The sequence below is a fragment of the Microcebus murinus genome, chromosome 6 (assembly GCF_040939455.1).
Source record: "Microcebus murinus isolate Inina chromosome 6, M.murinus_Inina_mat1.0, whole genome shotgun sequence".
NCBI classification, from domain to species: Eukaryota; Metazoa; Chordata; class Mammalia; order Primates; family Cheirogaleidae; genus Microcebus; species Microcebus murinus.
Window position 1 is genome coordinate 95,452,261 of NC_134109.1, and position 17,932 is coordinate 95,470,192.

The 17,932-nt window shown below is 40.4% G+C and overlaps 1 long non-coding RNA gene across 1 annotated transcript; it reads right to left on the minus strand.

Moving 5' to 3' along the window:
- Nucleotides 1-2,135: 2,135 nt before the first annotated feature.
- Nucleotides 2,136-17,836, minus strand: LOC105881386 (uncharacterized). Its single transcript, XR_002223388.2, has 3 exons — nucleotides 17,549-17,836; nucleotides 2,991-3,058; nucleotides 2,136-2,449 (listed from the first exon to the last, which is right to left on the minus strand). It is a non-coding gene; the product is annotated as an uncharacterized LOC105881386 (long non-coding RNA).
- Between the last annotated feature and the right edge of the window lie 96 nt (nucleotides 17,837-17,932).

The following is a 17,932-nucleotide window of genomic DNA, read 5'->3' on the forward strand; positions in this document are numbered from 1 at the left end:
GATAATATGATAAATTACACAGACTGATTTTTTTTTATTTTAGCGAATTATGGGGGTACAAGTGTTAAGGTTACGTATATTGCCCATGCCTCCCCTCTCCTCTTGAGTCAGAGCGTCAAGCTTCAGACTGATTTTTGATTATTAAATTGACCGTGTATTCCTGTGATAAAATACATTCGGTCATAATGTCTTATTCATTTTTGTATATTGCTGGGCTTGACTTGCTAAAATTTTGTTAAGGATTTTTGCATCTATGTTCATGAGGCTTGCTGCCTAAAAATTTTTTTTCTTTTAAATGTCTTTGTCAGGTTTTGGTTTTAGGATTACTGGTCATAGGAGTTGATACATATTCACTCTCCTACTTCCTGAAAGAGTTTGTATAAAATTTGTACCATTTCTTTCTCACTTTATAGAATTCAGCAGTGAAACCATCTGGGCCTCAAGATTTCTCTGGGGAAGTTTTAAAACAATGAATTCAATGTGTGAATTTGAATTGATGTGCTGTCTTTCATTCCTGATGTTGGCAGTTTGTTTCTTTTCTTTTTTAAAATCCTTAAAACAGGCCGGGCGCGGTGGCTCACGCCTGTAATCCTAGCTCTCTGGGAGGCCGAGGCGGGTGGATTGCTCAAGGTCAGGAGTTCGAAACCAGCCTGAGCAAGAGCGAGACCCCGTCTCTACTATAAATAGAAAGAAATTAATTGGCCAACTAATATATACAAAAAATTAGCCGGGCATGGTGGCGCATGCCTGTAGTCCCAGCTACTTGGGAGGCTGAGGCAGGAGGATTGCTTGAGCCAGGAGTTTGAGGTTGCTGTGAGCTAGGCTGACGCCATGGCACTCACTCTAGCCTGGGCAACAAAGCGAGACTCTGTCTCAAAAAAAAAAAAAAATAAAAAAAATAAAATCCTTAAAACAGTACAGCTAGTAGATTATCTATACTATTGATCTTCTCATAGAACCAGCTTCAGGCTTCATTGTTTCTCTATTGTTTTTGTTTTCTATTTCATCACTTTCTACTCTTTTCTTTACTTTTTTTCTTCTTTTTTTCTTTTTTTTTTGAAGCAGAGTCTCACTCTGTTGCTGGGGCTAGAGTGCAGTGGCATCAGCCTAGCTCACAGCAACCTCAAACTCCTGGGCTCAAGCAATCCTCCTGCCTCAGCCTCCCTAGTAGCTGGGACTACAGGCATGAGCCACCATGCCCAGCTAATTTTTCCTATATATTTTTAATTGTCCAGGTAATTTCTTTCTATTTTTAATAAAGACAGGGTCTCACTCTTGCTCAAGCTGGTCTCGAACTCCTGAGCTAAAACGATCCACCCGCCTCGGCCTCCCAGAGTGCTAGAATTACAGGTGTGAGCCACCTTGCCGGGCCTACTCTTTTATTTTCTATCTGAAACATTAAAAGCTTACTTTTGTTTTCCAAAGCAGAATTCATATTACATATAAACACCATGCATAGTACATAACCATAAACATAGTACAGACTCCTATAGCAGCTACAAGTCTGCCTCCGTTTAATCCGCCAAAAAAAGCTTGTCAGCGGCATTGATGACTCACAAACTTACTTTCTCTGTAACTTCTGTGACAAGTTAGCTTTATTCCTTTTTGTCACCTCCTCTCTCTGTCTCCAGTTGGTCTTCTCTGGTAGTTCATATTTCTATTCCAATGTGTGCTTCTCAGAAAATGTACCCATCGTCCAAATCACCTTCACTCATTCTCCCCAACAGGTACTTCTTGAGAGAGGTGTCATCATCCATGAGGGATTTTGCTTTTATTCTTTCCCTTTTTCATTTGCTTTGCCAACTCAGCCAGCTGTTCCTGCTCTTGTCTTGGCCAACCCTGGGCTCAAATTTCCAGATCCTTTCTCTTCCCGTTGTAGCCCATGATTTGCGTGTTGAGTGCCTCATGGTTAATGCCACATGGACCTGAGCACACAGCAGCTTCCACGGCATTGGATGACAGAGTACTGTTCAGAGTCACAATTTCCCTGCAATCATGTTGTATAATCTTTTTCACCTGGAAGCCCACAATTAGCAAAATTGCCAGTAACTGACCAACTAGAGCTGCGTTTTGTTTGTCTCAAACAAATGGTATCGGCAGCACGTTCCTTATGGATTCTGCATGCTCATTTCTGTTCAGCAAAAAGAATTTTCTTCTCATGCATAGAGAAGGCTGAGGAGTCTGAAAGCTCCACATGCAGGTTGTAGATCTCTTTGCTTCAAAGATGCACAGCAACGTGTCGATGCTTTACAGAGAAGGCCATCTAGGGTCCTTAAGCACGCATGGTCCTCCTTCTTTTCTTTGAGATATTCTTCATGGTTTGTAAGTAAAGTGAGATCCTAAGGAGAGATCTTCATAAGAAAACTTTTTTTCTGACCAGTACTCCTCGAAACTGTCAAGCCCATCAAAAACAAGGAAAGTTTGAGAAACTACCATCATGAAGAGGAACCTAAAGAGACAGACAAGACAACGAAATATAATGTAGTATACTGGATGACATTTTGGCTTTTGAGACAAATATTTCTTTTTCTTTTTTTTTTTTTTTGAGACAGAGTCTCACTCTTGTTGCCCCGGCTCGAGTGCCATGGCATCAGCCTAGCTCACAGCAACCTCAAACTCCTGGGCTCAAGCAATCCTTCTGCCTCAGCCTCCCCAGTAGCTGGGACTACAGGCATAGCGCCACCATGCCTGGCTAATTTTTTCTATATATATATATTTTTTAGTTGGCCAATTAATTTCTTTCTATTTTTAGTAGAGACGGGGGTCTCCCTCTTGCTCAGGCTGGTCTCAAACTCCTGACCTTGAGTGATCCGCCGGCCTTGGCCTCCCAGAGTGGTAGGATTACAGGCCTGAGCCACCATACCCAGCCTAGGCTGTACTTTTAGAAGCCTCCCTGGGCTGAAGGAATAGAGGATGGTGACCCATTCCAAGCTTTGGGCAGGGCCATGAAGGCCTGTCCTCTAGGAGAAAGAATTTGGATTATGGTTTACCTTCACATCCATGTGATAGTACAGCAAACCACACACCTTGGTCCTGCACTGCTGACTGCCTTGAGTACCTGGTGTATACAAAGTGAACATCATAACACATCTCAGATGATTTCTATAAATAATATTTCAAGCACAATGTCCTGACTACAGCTAAAGATAAAGAGGCACACAAAGACACAAAAAGCCATGAGTCAGAACCAGCCGGAAAAGCAAATAACAGAAAAAGATTCACAGCGACTCTAGAAATCGAAATTACAGACAAAGACTTTAAAAAAACAACCGTGATTACTATGTTTAGGGGACAAAAATCAAGCTTGAAAATTTCAGCAGGGACTGTGAACTATAAATAAGTGCCATAGCAGATTTGGGGGAAAGAATTCCAGAAGCAAAAGAGTATGACACCAAATTTTTAAAAATTGGGTTAGTAGATTAGTCACAAATAGAGAATTCGGTGAATGAAAAAAATTTAGAAGAACCTATCCAGAATGAAGCAAGGAAGAATTAAAAAATAGGTAATACAGTATGAGGGATAAGAAATATTAATATACTAATTACAATGAGAAGATCTAACATGTGTATTTCAACTTCCAGAAGAAAAAGAGAAAGAATGGATGTGAGGCAAAATTTTGAAGAGATGATAGTTGATAATCCACTGATTCAGAAAGCCCTACAAAGCCCAAGCAGAGGTTGGCAGGGTGGCTCACGCCTGTAATCCTAGCACTCTGGGACGCTGACCCGTGAGGATCGATTGAACTCAGGAGTTCGAGACTAGCCTGAGCAACAGTGAGACCCTGTCTCTACTAAAAATAGAAAAATTACCCAGTCATGGTGGCACATACCTGTAGTTCCAGCTATTCAGCAGGCTGAGGCAGGAGGATCGCTTGAGCCCAGGAGATTGAGGTTGCTGTGAGCTAGGCTGACGCCACGGCACTCACTCTAGACTGGGTTATAAAGTGAGACTCTGTCTTTTTTTTTTTTTTTTTTTTTGAGACAGAGTCTCACTCTGTTACCCAGGCTAGAGTGAGTGCTGTGGCATCAGCCTAGCTCACAGCAACCTCAATCTCCTGGGCTCAAGTGATCCTCCTCCCTCAGCCTCCCGAGAGCTAGGACTACAGGCATGCACCATCATGCCTGGCTAATTTTTTCTATATATATTAGTTGGCCAATTAATTTCTTTCTATTTATAGTAGAGACGGGTCTCGCTATTGCTCAGGCTGGTTTTGAACTCCTGACCTTGAGCAATCCGCCCGCCTCGGCCTCCCAGAGAACTAGGATTACAGGCATGAGCCACTGCGACTGGTCGAGACTCTGTCTTGAAAAAAAAAGAAAGCCCAAGCATAATAAATAAAAATAAATGCTCAACTAAATACATCAAAAGGAAACTTTGGTAATCAAGACAAAATGAAAAGTCTTAAAGTAGCCAGTAAAAAGGCGGGTTAATTTAGAAGCTACAGTTAAACTCTCCACTGCCTTCTCAATGACAACAAGGGCTTCAGAAGACAGTGAAATATCTTCAAGGTACAGCGAGGAAATAACTGCCACTCTAGAAATAATTCATTAATGAAGGCAAATTTATATCTTTACAAAAAATAAAAAAGACATTGCCAATAGCAGGTAATCACTAAAGATATTCCATAGATTGTTTTTCAAATGGAAAGAAAATAATCTGGCATGAAAGATCAGAGATGCAAAAAGCTATGAAAACCAAACAAAGTTATAATCATGAGGATAAATCTAAATCAAATTGACTGGTAAAATAGGGGGTGAAAAACAAAAATAATGTCTTGTAGGACTTAAATGTAACAGAATTACAATACATGACAAAAAATATCATGAGTACAGAATGGAAAAACAAGCACCACATATACTCACCAGCAAATTGGTATTAACTGAACAGCACCTAAGTGGTCACATAGGTACTACAGTAATAGGGTATTGGGCAGGTGGGAGGGGGGAGGGGGGCGGGTATATACATATATAATGAGTGAGATGTGCACCATCTAGGGGATGGTCATGATGGAGACTCAGACTTGTGGGGGGAGCGGGGGAAATGGGCATTTATTGAAACCTTAAAATCTGTACCCCCATAATATGCCGAAATAAAATATATATATATATATATATATATATATATATATATATATATATATATCATGAGTACTATGTTTGTTGGGGGATGTATTTGGTAAATATTGTTAAGCCATTTATAGATTCTTGCCTGGGAAGACAGTAAAGGGTATAATTCTAAATTTTGATGAGTAAGGATGATTGTGGTCATTTCTAAGATAATCACTGAAAGAGTACAAGAGAGTATAGCCACAATGGGCCAGGCGTGATGGCTCATGCCTATAACTCTAGCACTATGGGAGGCCGAGGTGGGAGGATAGCTCAAGGTCAGGAGTTGGAGACCAGCCTGAGCAAGAGGGAGACCCCGTCTCTACTATAAATAGAAAGAAATTAATTGACCAACTAAAAATATATAGAAAAAATTAGCTGGGCATGGTGGCGCATGCCTGTAGTCCCAGCTACTCAGGCGGCTGAGGCAGGAGGATGGCTTGAGCCCAGGAGTTTGAGGTTGCTGTGAGCTAGCCTAATGCCATGGTACTCTAGCCTGGGCAACAGAGCGAGACTCTGTCTCAAAAAAAGAAAAAAAAAAGATTAAAAAGAAAAAAGAGAGAATGAGATGCCACTTCATACCCACTAGGATGACTAAGACAGACAATAACAAGAGTTGATGAGGATATGAAGAAATTGAAACCCTCATACATTGCTGATGGCAATGTAAAGTGGCATAGCCACTAAAGTTAGTCATGGAATTATCATTTGACCTAGCAATTCTGTTCCTAGGTATCTACCCAAAAGAAATGAAAACAGGGACTCAAACAGACACCTGTACACGAATGCTTATCATTCACAATAGTCAAAAGATGGAAACAACTGAGTGTCTAACAACAGGTGAATGAATACACAATTTTAGAATTTTAGAACTCTCTTTTTCAGTTCTGGGAACTTTCTTGTTCTTTCTTTCATAATTTCTTCTATTTTCTTTGTTCTCCCTTTCAGGAACTTGTAATTTCTTCCTTTCCTTTCCTTTCCTTTCCTTTCCTTTCCTTTCCTTTCCTTTCCTTTCCTTTCCTTTCCTTTCCTTCCCTTTCCCTTTCCCTTTCCCTTTCCTTCCTTTTTTTCTGAGTTGGGCATCTCACTATGTCTCCCAGGCTGGACTCAAACTCCTGGGTTTAAGAGATCCTCCTGCCTCAGCCTCCTGAGTAGCTGGCACTATAGGTGCACACCACCATACCTGGCTTCTATTAGATATTTTACCTCTAGGTTTTAGTACTCTGTATTTCTTATGTTTTCTTTCATATTTCTTTTCCTTTTTGTCTTCTATGCTGGAAGATTTTCTTGCTCTTATCTTTTAACCCTTCTATTGAATTTTAATTTCAGAATCATAATTTTAATATTTAAACATTCTTTCTTGCTTTTTTTCACAACATCCTTTTCTTGTTATAAGACTGCAGTATCATTTTGAATTTCCGAGTATATTAGAGGGTTTAAAATATTTTCCCCCTTCTGTTTGTTGAATTATCACCATTCTCCATGGTCATTTAAAATATATTTATCTTGGTCTCTTTCATGTTACAAGTTTTCCTCAAATATCTGGTATTTTTTGGTTGTCAATGAATTTTTTTAAATGATGTAGTAAAACAACTAAGTGTCTGTGTAGAAGGGTGCTATCTACTGCCAGGCAGGTGTGGGCAGGTGGAGCCTATACATCCTAAAATGTGAAGTATTTATTGCTGCTTCTCACAGCAGCTTCTCAAGTTCTCCTGAACTACTTCAATCTGTTTCATTACAGAACTCCCTTCCCCTGTTTTTAGCCTAGGACCCAGAGGCCTAGATACCATATATTCTTTTTTTTTTTTTTGAGACAGAGTCTTGCTTTGTTGCCCAGGCTAGAGTGAGTGCTGAGGCATTAGCCTAGCTCACAGCAACCTCAAACTCCTGGGTTCAAGCAATCCTTCTGTCTCAGCCTCCCAAGTAGCTGGGACTACAAGCATGCGCCACCATGCCCAGCTAATTTTTTCTATATGTATGAGTTGGCCAATTAATTTCTCTCTATTTATAGTAGAGACGGGGTCTCCCTCTTGCTCAGGCTGGTTTCGAACTCCTGACCTCGAGCAATCCGCCCAGAGTGCTAGGATTACAGGCGTGAGCCACTGAGCCCGGCCTAGATGCCATATATTCTTTATGGGTGAAGAAAGATGTGGAGAGGCTTGAGTATGCTACATAAAGACTAACAGTTTATCTCTTCCTGTTTCATTTCTAAGTTTTACTCCTGGACTCCCCTGCCGTTAGCCTGTGCCCCTAGCCTCTCTTGCATTTTGAAAGGCATAGTAGCTTGCTCATTGGTGCAACCTTTGATAGTAGTTTGTGGTGTGGCCTTTTCACTCTGCTATAACAATCACTAGTTCTCCGATTTTTATCTTCCAGATATTTGGTGGAATAACTTGTTTGACGATGATCTGCTCTCATTTTCTTCTTTGGGGTTTGTACCCTTTTAATTCCTTTATCATTTGTTGGGTATGACAAATACACGTGGCCAGTCTATCTTCTGCCAGAAAGGAAAATTTAGTTGAATAAAATAATATTTGCTATATGAAGATCCTCTTAAATGTACATCTTTGAGGAAAATGCTAGAGCTTTACATGTTTTGCAAGATGACCTTAATGTTGAGATGTTTAAGTAATTTTGATTCAGTAGGTGGCACTCTTTCCTAGTTTAACTCAAGCCTAAATTAGTGTTTGAAGGGTTCAAAGTAGAAAGATTTTACTTATCTGTTTCATTCAAATAAATAAGATTTCAGAGTTAATGATTATTAAATGTAATCGAGAGATATTTTCAGAATTTAAAAACATTTAAGCAAATTTCAAAATTAAGATTTTTTTTTTGAGACAAAGTCTTGCTCTGATGCCTGGACTAGAGTGCAGTGGCATCATCATAGCTCTCCTGGGCTCAAGGAATCTTCCTATCTCAGCCTCCTGAGTAAAATATACTATGTAACCTTTATTTTATTTTATTTTGAGAGAGAGTCTCACTTTGTTGCCCAGGCTAGTGTGCCATGCTGTCAGCCTAGCTCACAGCAACCTCAAACTCCTGGGCTCAAGCAATCCACCTGCCTCAGCCTCTCAAGTAGCTGGGACTACAGGTATGTGCCACCATGCCCAGCTAATTTTTTCTGTATAGTTTTAGCTGTCCAATTCACTTCTTCTTCTTCTTTTTTTTTTTTTTCAGACAGAGTCTCACTTTGTTGCCCAGGCTAGAGTGAATGCCATGGTGTCAGCCTAGCTCACAGCAACCTCAAATTCCTGGGCTCAAGCAATCCTGCTGCCTGAGCCTCCCAAACAGCTGGGACTACAGGCATGAGCCACCATGCCCGACTAATTTTTTTCTATACATATTAGTTGGCCAATTAATTTCTTTCTATTTATAGTAGAGAGGGGGTCTAGCTCTTGCTCAGGCTGGTTTCGAACTCCTGATCTCGAGCAATCTGCCCGCCTTGGCCTCCCAGAGAGCTAGGATTACAGGCGTGAGCCACCGAGTCCAGCCAAATTAATTTCTTTGTTTTTTTTTTTTTTGGTAGAGACCGGGTCTTGCTCTTGCTCAGGTTGGTCTCGAACTCCGGAGCTCAAACCATCCACCTGCCTAGGACTCCCAGAGTGCTAGTGTAATCTTTAAATTAAACAAAACACAGTCTCTGTAATCCTGTAACCCAAAATTATGCTATACTTTATCATAGTGAAGATACAATTCATGCTACTAAACTAATACTAATGTAGTTTAGAGAAACTTTTGGTATTTTTGGAACACTTTGCATGATCTGTAACAAGGAAATTCATAGAAGCATCTTTACTTCCTATTCTGAATTTGCAAATAATTAACCAGTATGTAAATCACACTTGAAATTATAATACTGAGAGAGTTCACATTAATCTAATTAGGCCTGAAGGAAAACATAAAATGTTAGAACTCTAAAGGGCTTTGGAAATTATCCAGCCTAAATTTTTTTTTTTTTTTTTTTTAAGACAGGGTCTCACTCGGTTGCCTGGGGTAGAGTGCTGTGGCATCAGCCTAGCTCACAGCCACCTCAGACTCCTGGGCTCAAGTAATCCTTCTGCCTCAGCCTCCTAAGTAGCTGGGATTACAGGCATGCGCCACCATGCCCAGCTAACTTTTTCTATATATTTTTACTTGGCTAATTAATTTCTTTTTATTTTTTAGTAGAGACAGGGGTCTTGCTCTTGCTCAGGCTGGTTTTGAACTCCCGACCGTGAGCTATCTTCTCTCCTTGGCCTCCCAGAGTGCTAGGATTACATGGTGAGCCACGCCTCCTGGCCCAGCCTAATTTTTTTTTTTTTTTTTTTGAGACAGAGTCTCACTTTGTTGCCCAGGCTAGAGTGAGTGCCGTGGCGTCAGCCTGGCTCACAGCAACCTCAATCTCCGGGGCTCAGCGATCCTACTGCCTCAGCCTCCCGAGTAGCTGGGACTACAGGCATGCGCCACCATGCCCGGCTAATTTTTTGTATATATATTTTTAGTTGGTCAATTAATTTATTTCTATTTTTGGTAGAGACGGGGTCTCGCTCAGGCTGGTTTCGAACTCCTGACCTTGAGCAATCCGCCCGCCTCGGCCTCCCAAAGTGCTAGGATTACAGGCGTGAGCCACCGCGCCCGGCCTCCAGCCTAATTTTTTAATGATCAAAAACTTGTGTATTTTTTTATTGACATCAAAGACAATCACTTTAGAAATTATAGATTTAAAAAACAGTATTGCAGGCCGGGCGCGGTGGCTCAAGCCTGTAATCCTAGCACTCTGGGAGGCTGAGGCAGGTGATTGCTCAAGGTCTGGAGTTCAAAACCAGCCTGAGCAAGAGTGAGACCCCCATCTCTACTATAAATAGAAAGAAATTAATTGGCCAACTAATATATATGAAAAAAATTATCCAGGCATGGTGGTGCATGCCTGTAGTCTCAGCTACTTAGGAGGGAGGCTGAGGCAGCAGGATTGCTTGAGCCCAGGAGTTTGAGGTTGCTGTGAGCTAGGCTAACGCCATGGCACTCACTCTTGCTTGGGCAACAAAGCGAGACTTTGTCTCAAAAAGAAAAAATAAAACAGCATTGCAAAAGCATTCCAAAAGAGTTAAAGCAACTTAATGAAAATGTTCAGTCATTAATCTATGACTTTCCCCCTCCCAAGGGATTGACCTTTGATACTTTTTATAAAATCCATGACTAACTTTGACCAAGTGTATGAAAATACTGGTAATTAAAAGACTAAACTATTTCTGAGAATGATTGTCAACCAGTTGAGACTCCTCAGTTGTGATTCTTGACTTACATCACCAATGGTGGATGGTGGCTTTCTCTTTTCTTTTTCTTCTTTTTTTTTCAGACAGAGTCTCACTCTGTTGCCTGGCCTGGAGTGCCATGGCATCAGGTTAGCTCACAGCAACCTTAAACTCCTGGGCTCATGCAATCCTTCTGCCTCAGCCTCCCGAGTAGCTGGGACTACAGGCATGAGCCACCATGCCCAGCTAATTTTTTCTATATATTTTTAGTTGGCCAATTTATTTCTTTCTATTTATAGTAGAGATGGGGTCTTGCCATTGCTCAGGCTGGTTTCAAACTCCTGACCTTAAGCGACCCTCCCTCTTTGGCCTCCCAGAGTGTTAGGATTACAGGCGTGAGCCACTGCTCCTGGCCTTTCTTTTATTTTTCTACAGTTTTATTTTAAAAATATACTTTCACAGAACAAGATGGCTTTGCACATGCTCAGAATTTGGCCTGACAACCAGAAATATTTCAGATTTAAATGCTTGAAATTTCAAATGCTTATCTGCAAAATTCCAGGCATTTTATATCCCCTTGTTTGTTCATAACTTATGTTATTTCAGTGTTTCATAAAATGAGCCACAGACATTATTAGTCATTGATAAATCAAATTTATCTTGAAGGTTAAATTCCAAAGACAATCAGAAATTTTCTTTTTTCTTTTTTGGCCAGGCCCCGTGGCTCAAAGCCTGTAATCCTAGCACTCTGGGAGGCCGAGGCGGGCAGATTGCTCGAGGTCAGGAGTTCCAAACCAGCCTGAGCAAGAGCAAGACCCTGTCTCTACTATAAATAGAAATTAATTTACCAACTAAAAATATATACAGAAAAAATTTAGCCGGGCATTTAGATGGGTATTTGATAAATACCCATCAAAATTATAATAGGAAATAAGAGCTGTGTTTAATGACTATCTTTTCTTTGTCTCTGTCTCTATATATATGTATAATAAAGATTATGCAGTACTATTAGAGTACTGCATAATCTTTATTTTAAATTTTTATTTATATTTTCATTTAAAAATATATTTTTCATTTATTTTTTTTTTATTTTTATTTTTTTTGAAACAGAGTCTCGCTTTGTTGTCCAGGCTAGAGTGAGTGCCGTGGCATCAGCCTAGCTCACAGCAACCTCAAACTCCTGGGCTCGAGCGATCCTTCTGCCTCAGCCTCCCGAGTAGCTGGGACTACAGGCATGCGCCACCATGCCCGGCTAATTTTTTATATATATATCAGTTGGCCAATTAATTTCTTTCTATTTATAGTAGAGACGGGGTCTCCCTCTTGCTCAGGCTGGTTTTGAACTCCTGACCTTGAGCAATCCGCCCGCCTCGGCCTCCCAGAGAGCTAGGATTACAGGCGTGAGCCACCGCGCCCAGCCTTATTTTTCATTTATTTTTGATTTAAAAATATTAAGTGGGTACCAATGTTTTAGTTACATGGACACATTGCGTAACACTTAAGTCAGGGCTTTTGGTGTGCCTATCACCAGAATACTGTTCATTGTACCCAACAGATGAGTTTTTAATCCCTCAGATCTCCTCCCAACCTCCCCACTTCCTGATTTCCAGTGTTCTTTACATCTCTTTGTGCTCATGTGTACCCATCGTTGAGCTCCCACTTATTAGTGAGAACACACAATGTTTGTTTTTCCATTCTTGAGATACTTCACTTTGGATTATGGTCTCCAGTTCCATTTGAGTTGCTGCAAATGACATTATTTCATTGCTTTTTATGGCTGTGTATAATCTTTAAACTAAATACTGTCTCCATTTGCAATCATGTAAGCTGAAATCACATTATATATACAAAACTTTAATGAGGAGCTGCACTACCTCAACTAAATCAACAGTTATGGAATCTATAGCATTTTTTAATTTTTTAATTTTTATTTTTGAGACAAGACCTTGCTCTGCTGCCCAGGCTAGTATACAGTGGTGTCATCATAGCTCACTGCGACCTCAAATTCCTGTGCTCAAGTGATCCTCCTGCCTCAGCCTTCTCAAGCATTGGGATTACAGGTGTGTGTCACCTTGCCCAGCCAGCATTTTCCTTTTAATTTCAAGTTCCAGTGCTATCTTGGTGCATCAGTAAGAAAGTAAAATGTTGTAAATTATTAAGTGTTCTGACTAGTGCATCTCTGAGATCCTTTTAATTCTTTCCAAAGCTTTTCATCTGAGGAAATAGTTCAGTAAGTATTTTCAATAAGTTCCCAAGATTTCCCTATCTCACTTCATTAAATCTTCTAACTTTGCTTCATTTTCTTCTAAAGAGCTTACAAACCTGACCACATAATTAGTTACTCTCACTTGCAAACTTCATACAATTGTGAAGTATGCAATGGATGATGGGCTTACCAGTTTTTCTGACTTTGGTAATTTGTAGAAATTTTTCTTTTTCCCATTTATTGCAGTAACTCATTAATCTAGCTATTTCCACCTTTAGACTAAACTCAAATTCCTGCCTAGCAGATAGTGAGACATGGCTGGCACATGTATACAGACTAATTTGGTACATATTATTTTGCTGCAGTTTCAGGAAGTAGAATTTTTTTTATTTATTTTTTTTTTGAGACAGAGTCTCGCTTTGTTGCCCAGGCTAGAGTGAGTGCCCTGGCATCAGCCTAGCTCACAGCAACCTCAAACTCCTGGGCTCAAGCGATCCTCCTGCCTCAGCCTCTTGAGTAGCTGGGACTACAGGCATGTGCCACCATGCCCGGCTAATTTTTTTTTTATATATATATTAGTTGGCCAATTAATTTCTTTCTATTTATAGTAGAGACGGGGGTCTCGCTCTTGCTCAGGTTGGTCTCGAACTCCTGAACTCAAAGGATCCACCCGCCTCAGCCTCCCAGAGAGCTAAGATTACAGGCGTGAGCCACCGCACCCGGCCAGGAAGTAGAATTTTGTTTGGAGTATATATTGATAACTCTGATCTTTCCACAAGTGAGCAAAATTAATTTTCAGAGATTTCAAGTAATCAAATTAAAGATTTATGGTTTCATGTGGCAAAATTGAGACTAGAACCTCAAACTCTTTATTCAGTACAATTTAATAAATATTCATTGAATGCTATTTTTCTACTAAAGAGAGAAAACCTTTTTCTTTAATTCTTGAGTTTGGAAACAGACTGGCATGTATAGAAATAATTATAATATCTAGAAGTATAGACAAAGATTGAAGAGGGTACAAAAATGAAAGTGATTATTAACTCTCTTTCAGGGGGTGGGGAGAGAGATAAGGAAGTGCTTAGTGGAGGAAAGCTTGAAAGAATGGATAAGAGTTTGCTAAGCAGGTAAAGCATGGGTGAGAAGTATGGAGGAGGGGGTATTTTGAGACAGAAGGAACAGTAGGTGCAAAGGCAGGGAGTTGGAAAAAGAGAGACACATATCTAGCAGGATATGGAGCCAAGAAAGGGGGAGACTTGAATCCTGTTGGTATGCTGAATAGAAAGAGCAAGTAGGCCGGGCGCTGTGGCTCACGCCTGTAATCCTAGCTCTTGGGAGGCCGAGGCGGGCGGATTGCTCAAGGTCAGGAGTTCAAAACCAGCCTGAGCAAGAGCGAGACCCCGTCTCTACTATAAATAGAAAGAAATTAATTGGCCAACTGATATATATATATAAAAAATTAGCCAGGCATGGTGGCGCATGCCTGTAGTCCCAGCTACCCGGGAGGCTGAGGCAGAAGGATCACTGGAGCCCAGGAGTTTGAGGTTGCTGTGAGCTAGGCTGACGCCAGGGCACTCACTCTAGCCTGGGCAACAAAGTGAGACTCTGTCTCAAAAAAAAAAAAAAAAAGAAAGAGCAAGTGAAAAAGAGGGGAAAGATAATGGCAATATACGGATGCTCAGGGGAGGAAAAATTCCTGTGGAGGCTGAAATCAGAATCAAGGCTCACATGTAAAAATTAGCCTTGGATTGGAGAATGGATACCCCTAGCACTGAAACAGGTGAGGGGGAAGAAGTGATTTTACAAATTGAATTAGGTTTGTTAGCTTTCAGGCAGCTAGTTGAGGGTTGTGGTAGAAGAATGCATTTTTTTTTTTCTGGAGAACTTCAAGAAGTTTGAGAATCTCACTGAAGTCTAAGCAGGGGCCAGGGGGTAGATGGTGACCAGGGGTGGTGTGAAGTGGCACTGGAGAATCTAGATTTTGAAGGGCTTTATTTGCCATGCTAAGGATTTAGGATTGTAACCTGAAGGTGATGGAGGGTCATTGAAGGATTTTAAGCAATTTAGTGTCCCAATCAGTTTGTGCTATATTCTGATTGTGGTTCAAGGTTGAGTTGGGCGTGACGTGGTGATGGTGGTGGGAGCAGAAGCATAGAAATAAGGAAACTGCTGTATGTAATTCAGGCAAGAGCTGTCTCCCACCCTATAATCTACCATTATTCCTCTAAATACAACCTCTCAGCACCTGTCCTCTCAATCTCAACCCATTTTCTGCTCTGAGCTTCAATTTGTTGTTCTCTCGGCCATTATGTTAGTGACTATTCTGATTTTTTTTTTTTTTTTTTTTTGAGTCTGATTCTCACTCTGTTGTCCGGGCTAGAGTGTCGTGGCATCAGCGTAGCTCACGGAAGCCTCAAGCTCCTGGGCTCAAGCAATCCTCCTGCCTCAGCCTCTCAAGTACCTGGGACTACAAGCATGCACCACTATGCCTGGCTAATTTTTTCTATATAATTTTAGTTGTCCAGCTAATTTTTTTCTATTTCTAGTAGAGATGGAGTCTCCCTCTTGCTCAGGATGGTCTAGATCTCCTGACCTTGAGTGATCCGCCCACCTCCGCCTCCCAGAGTGCTAGGATTACATAGGTGAGCCACCGCGCCGCCCCTATTCTAATTTTTTAATCTCTCTCTTCTAATCACTCTCTACCCAGCCATTTGCAAACCTTGTATCTTAGTAGATGGCCCTATGGCATGTTTCATGGAGAAGTCAAGGTCATTCAGTGAGCCTGACCTCAATTTTCCCCCTGAAGCTAACAAATCTCATTCCATATGTACAATCACTTCTTCCCTCTGGCCTGTTTCAGTGGAAAGGGCATCCTTCCCCTATCCAAGGCTAATTCTTTCATCTCAACTTTGAATCTCATTTCCACTGCCTCCACAAGACTATTTCTCTACTGAGCATCCCTTTATTTCCATTATCTTTCCTGGCTCTTTCCCTTCAGTATATCAACAGGATTCAAGTCTCCCCCTTTCTTGGCTCCATATCTTGCCTAGATATATATCCCTCTTTCCATTTACTTCCAATTTCACGAAATGGTACTGATCTTTTGTATGCCAGGACTTCTCAAGTGGGGTATTGTTGACATTTAGGGCCACATAATTCTTTGTTGTGAGTGGGGGGATTCTGTGTATTGTAGGATGTTCAGCAGCATCTATAGTCTTTACCCACTAGTTATCGGTAGCATTTCACCAGTTGTGAAAATCAAAAATATCTCCAGATTTTGTCAACCTCTGGGGGTCAAAATCGCCGGTAGTTGAGAACCTTTGTTCTAAACAATATAAGGCAGTTATTGAAAATGTTCATGTTTACAGATCTCCTTATTACCAAAGTAATGGACATTTGGTATCCTTGATCACCCACTTCACTGTTGAAACTCTTTTCTCCTTTAGCATGCTACCTGTATTTCTTGTTTTGTTTTTTTTCTTTCTGGAACTTCTTTTTAGTCTTCAACTCTTAAAATTTTGAACTTCTCCAGGTATCTATCTCTTCTCACTTATACTTTGGGTTACCTCACCAAAATTATTGCTTCAGCTATCATTAAAAAGTCAATGAATCCAAATCTCTACCCCAGATTGCTTTCCTGAGCTCCAGACCCATATATCCAACAGCCAAACACAACAGCTTACTGGAATCTCCACTTTGGATAAATATTAGACACCTCAAACTGGTCTCGAAAAGACAAGAAATCCCTTCTATTAATTTGGTTGACTGGTGCTATTGACTGAGACATGAAGATTAAGATGGATCAGGTATAAATACAATTTATTTATTTTGGACATGATATGTTAGAGATGTCTATGTACAATGGAAATATAATGCAAGCTAAAAATATAATTTTAATTTTTAGTAGCCATATTAAGGTAAAAAGAAAGAGGGGAAATTAATTTTAATAATATATTTTATTTAACCCAAGGCTTTCTCAACTTTACTATTAACATTTTGGGCCAGAGAAATTTTTGCTGTGGAGGGCTATTCTGTGCATATAGGATGTTTAGCATCATCCCTGGACTCTATACACTAGATGCCAGTAGCCAGGCCCCTCCTCCCTGACTTGTGACAACCAACAATGTCTCCGGATGTTGCTAAATCATCCTGCTTGAAAACCACTGATTTAACCCAATAAGCTCAAAATATTATTTCAACATATAATCAATATTAAAAGGCTTTGAGATTTTTTTTTACAATCTTCCTTTTTCTGTATTGTAACTTTGGATGTGTATTTTTCACTTATAACACTTCTCAATTTTTACTAGCTACATTTTAAGTGCTCAACAGCCACATGCAGTTGGTGTCTACTTCATTGAAGAGCACAGGCCAAGAGCTAAAAAAAGGTTGGAACTGGAAATATAGGTTTGTGAAGTCATAAGGTAATAATTAAAACCATGGGAGTAGATAAGATAGTCCAGGCAAAATTCTATACTTAGAGTGACAAAATAGGAAGAAAATCCTAGTCCAATGCTCTTTCAGTTCCCACACAATCTGCTACCCTTAATTGTTCACTATGTAATTTTAAGATATTTTCTTCACTGAACAATATGGAGAACAAGACTGAACAAAAAGAATATTAAGACGAGTTGATGTCAAAGGGAGGGATTAATGTTTACTCAACAGTTATTTGCTAAGTAATGTTCAGAGCATTATATAAACTGTCTCATTTAATCTCACAAGTACCTTTTGAGGCAAAGAATATTATCACAATTTATAAAGGAGGAAACTGAGATTTGTAAGGGTCTAATAAATCAGACAGCTGTTAATTGGCATCAGCGGTGTTTTGAAAGCAACTCTAAGCCCATTCTCTCTCCTCTACACCCTCTTAATGCTTATAATGAAGCATTTGCTATCTACTTATTTTTATAAAATCATTGACTAAGAAGGCTTATGCGATTATACAGCCAGAGTTCGCGGGATAGCTATTACCACTTTTGATCTGATTCCGGAAGCAACATCACCTTAACGACGAGGTGCGATCTTTATGTCATTAGCGCGTAAGATCTGGGTATCATTTGCTGTGAAAGACACTAACTAAAAACCATGTTTTTGTTCAAGTGTGCCGTAAGTATAGTCAATCATTCTGTGGCTAGTTGTAATTTTTGGTTACAACAAAATTAACCAAGACGTAGTCAGGATTCTGCTTGAATATTGAACGCATAATCACCAAAGAAAAGGAAATAATGAGCTTTGTGACACCGTGCGGTCTCGCCAACAGACTGATAAAACGAGTACAAAGGGGGAGGGCCGGGGACGAGGGGGCGGGGCAGTGAGACGGGAATCTGAGCAAGCGCAGAAACAAACAGATGGTAATGGAGGCGTGAACGCTGCTGCGCTCTCACTTT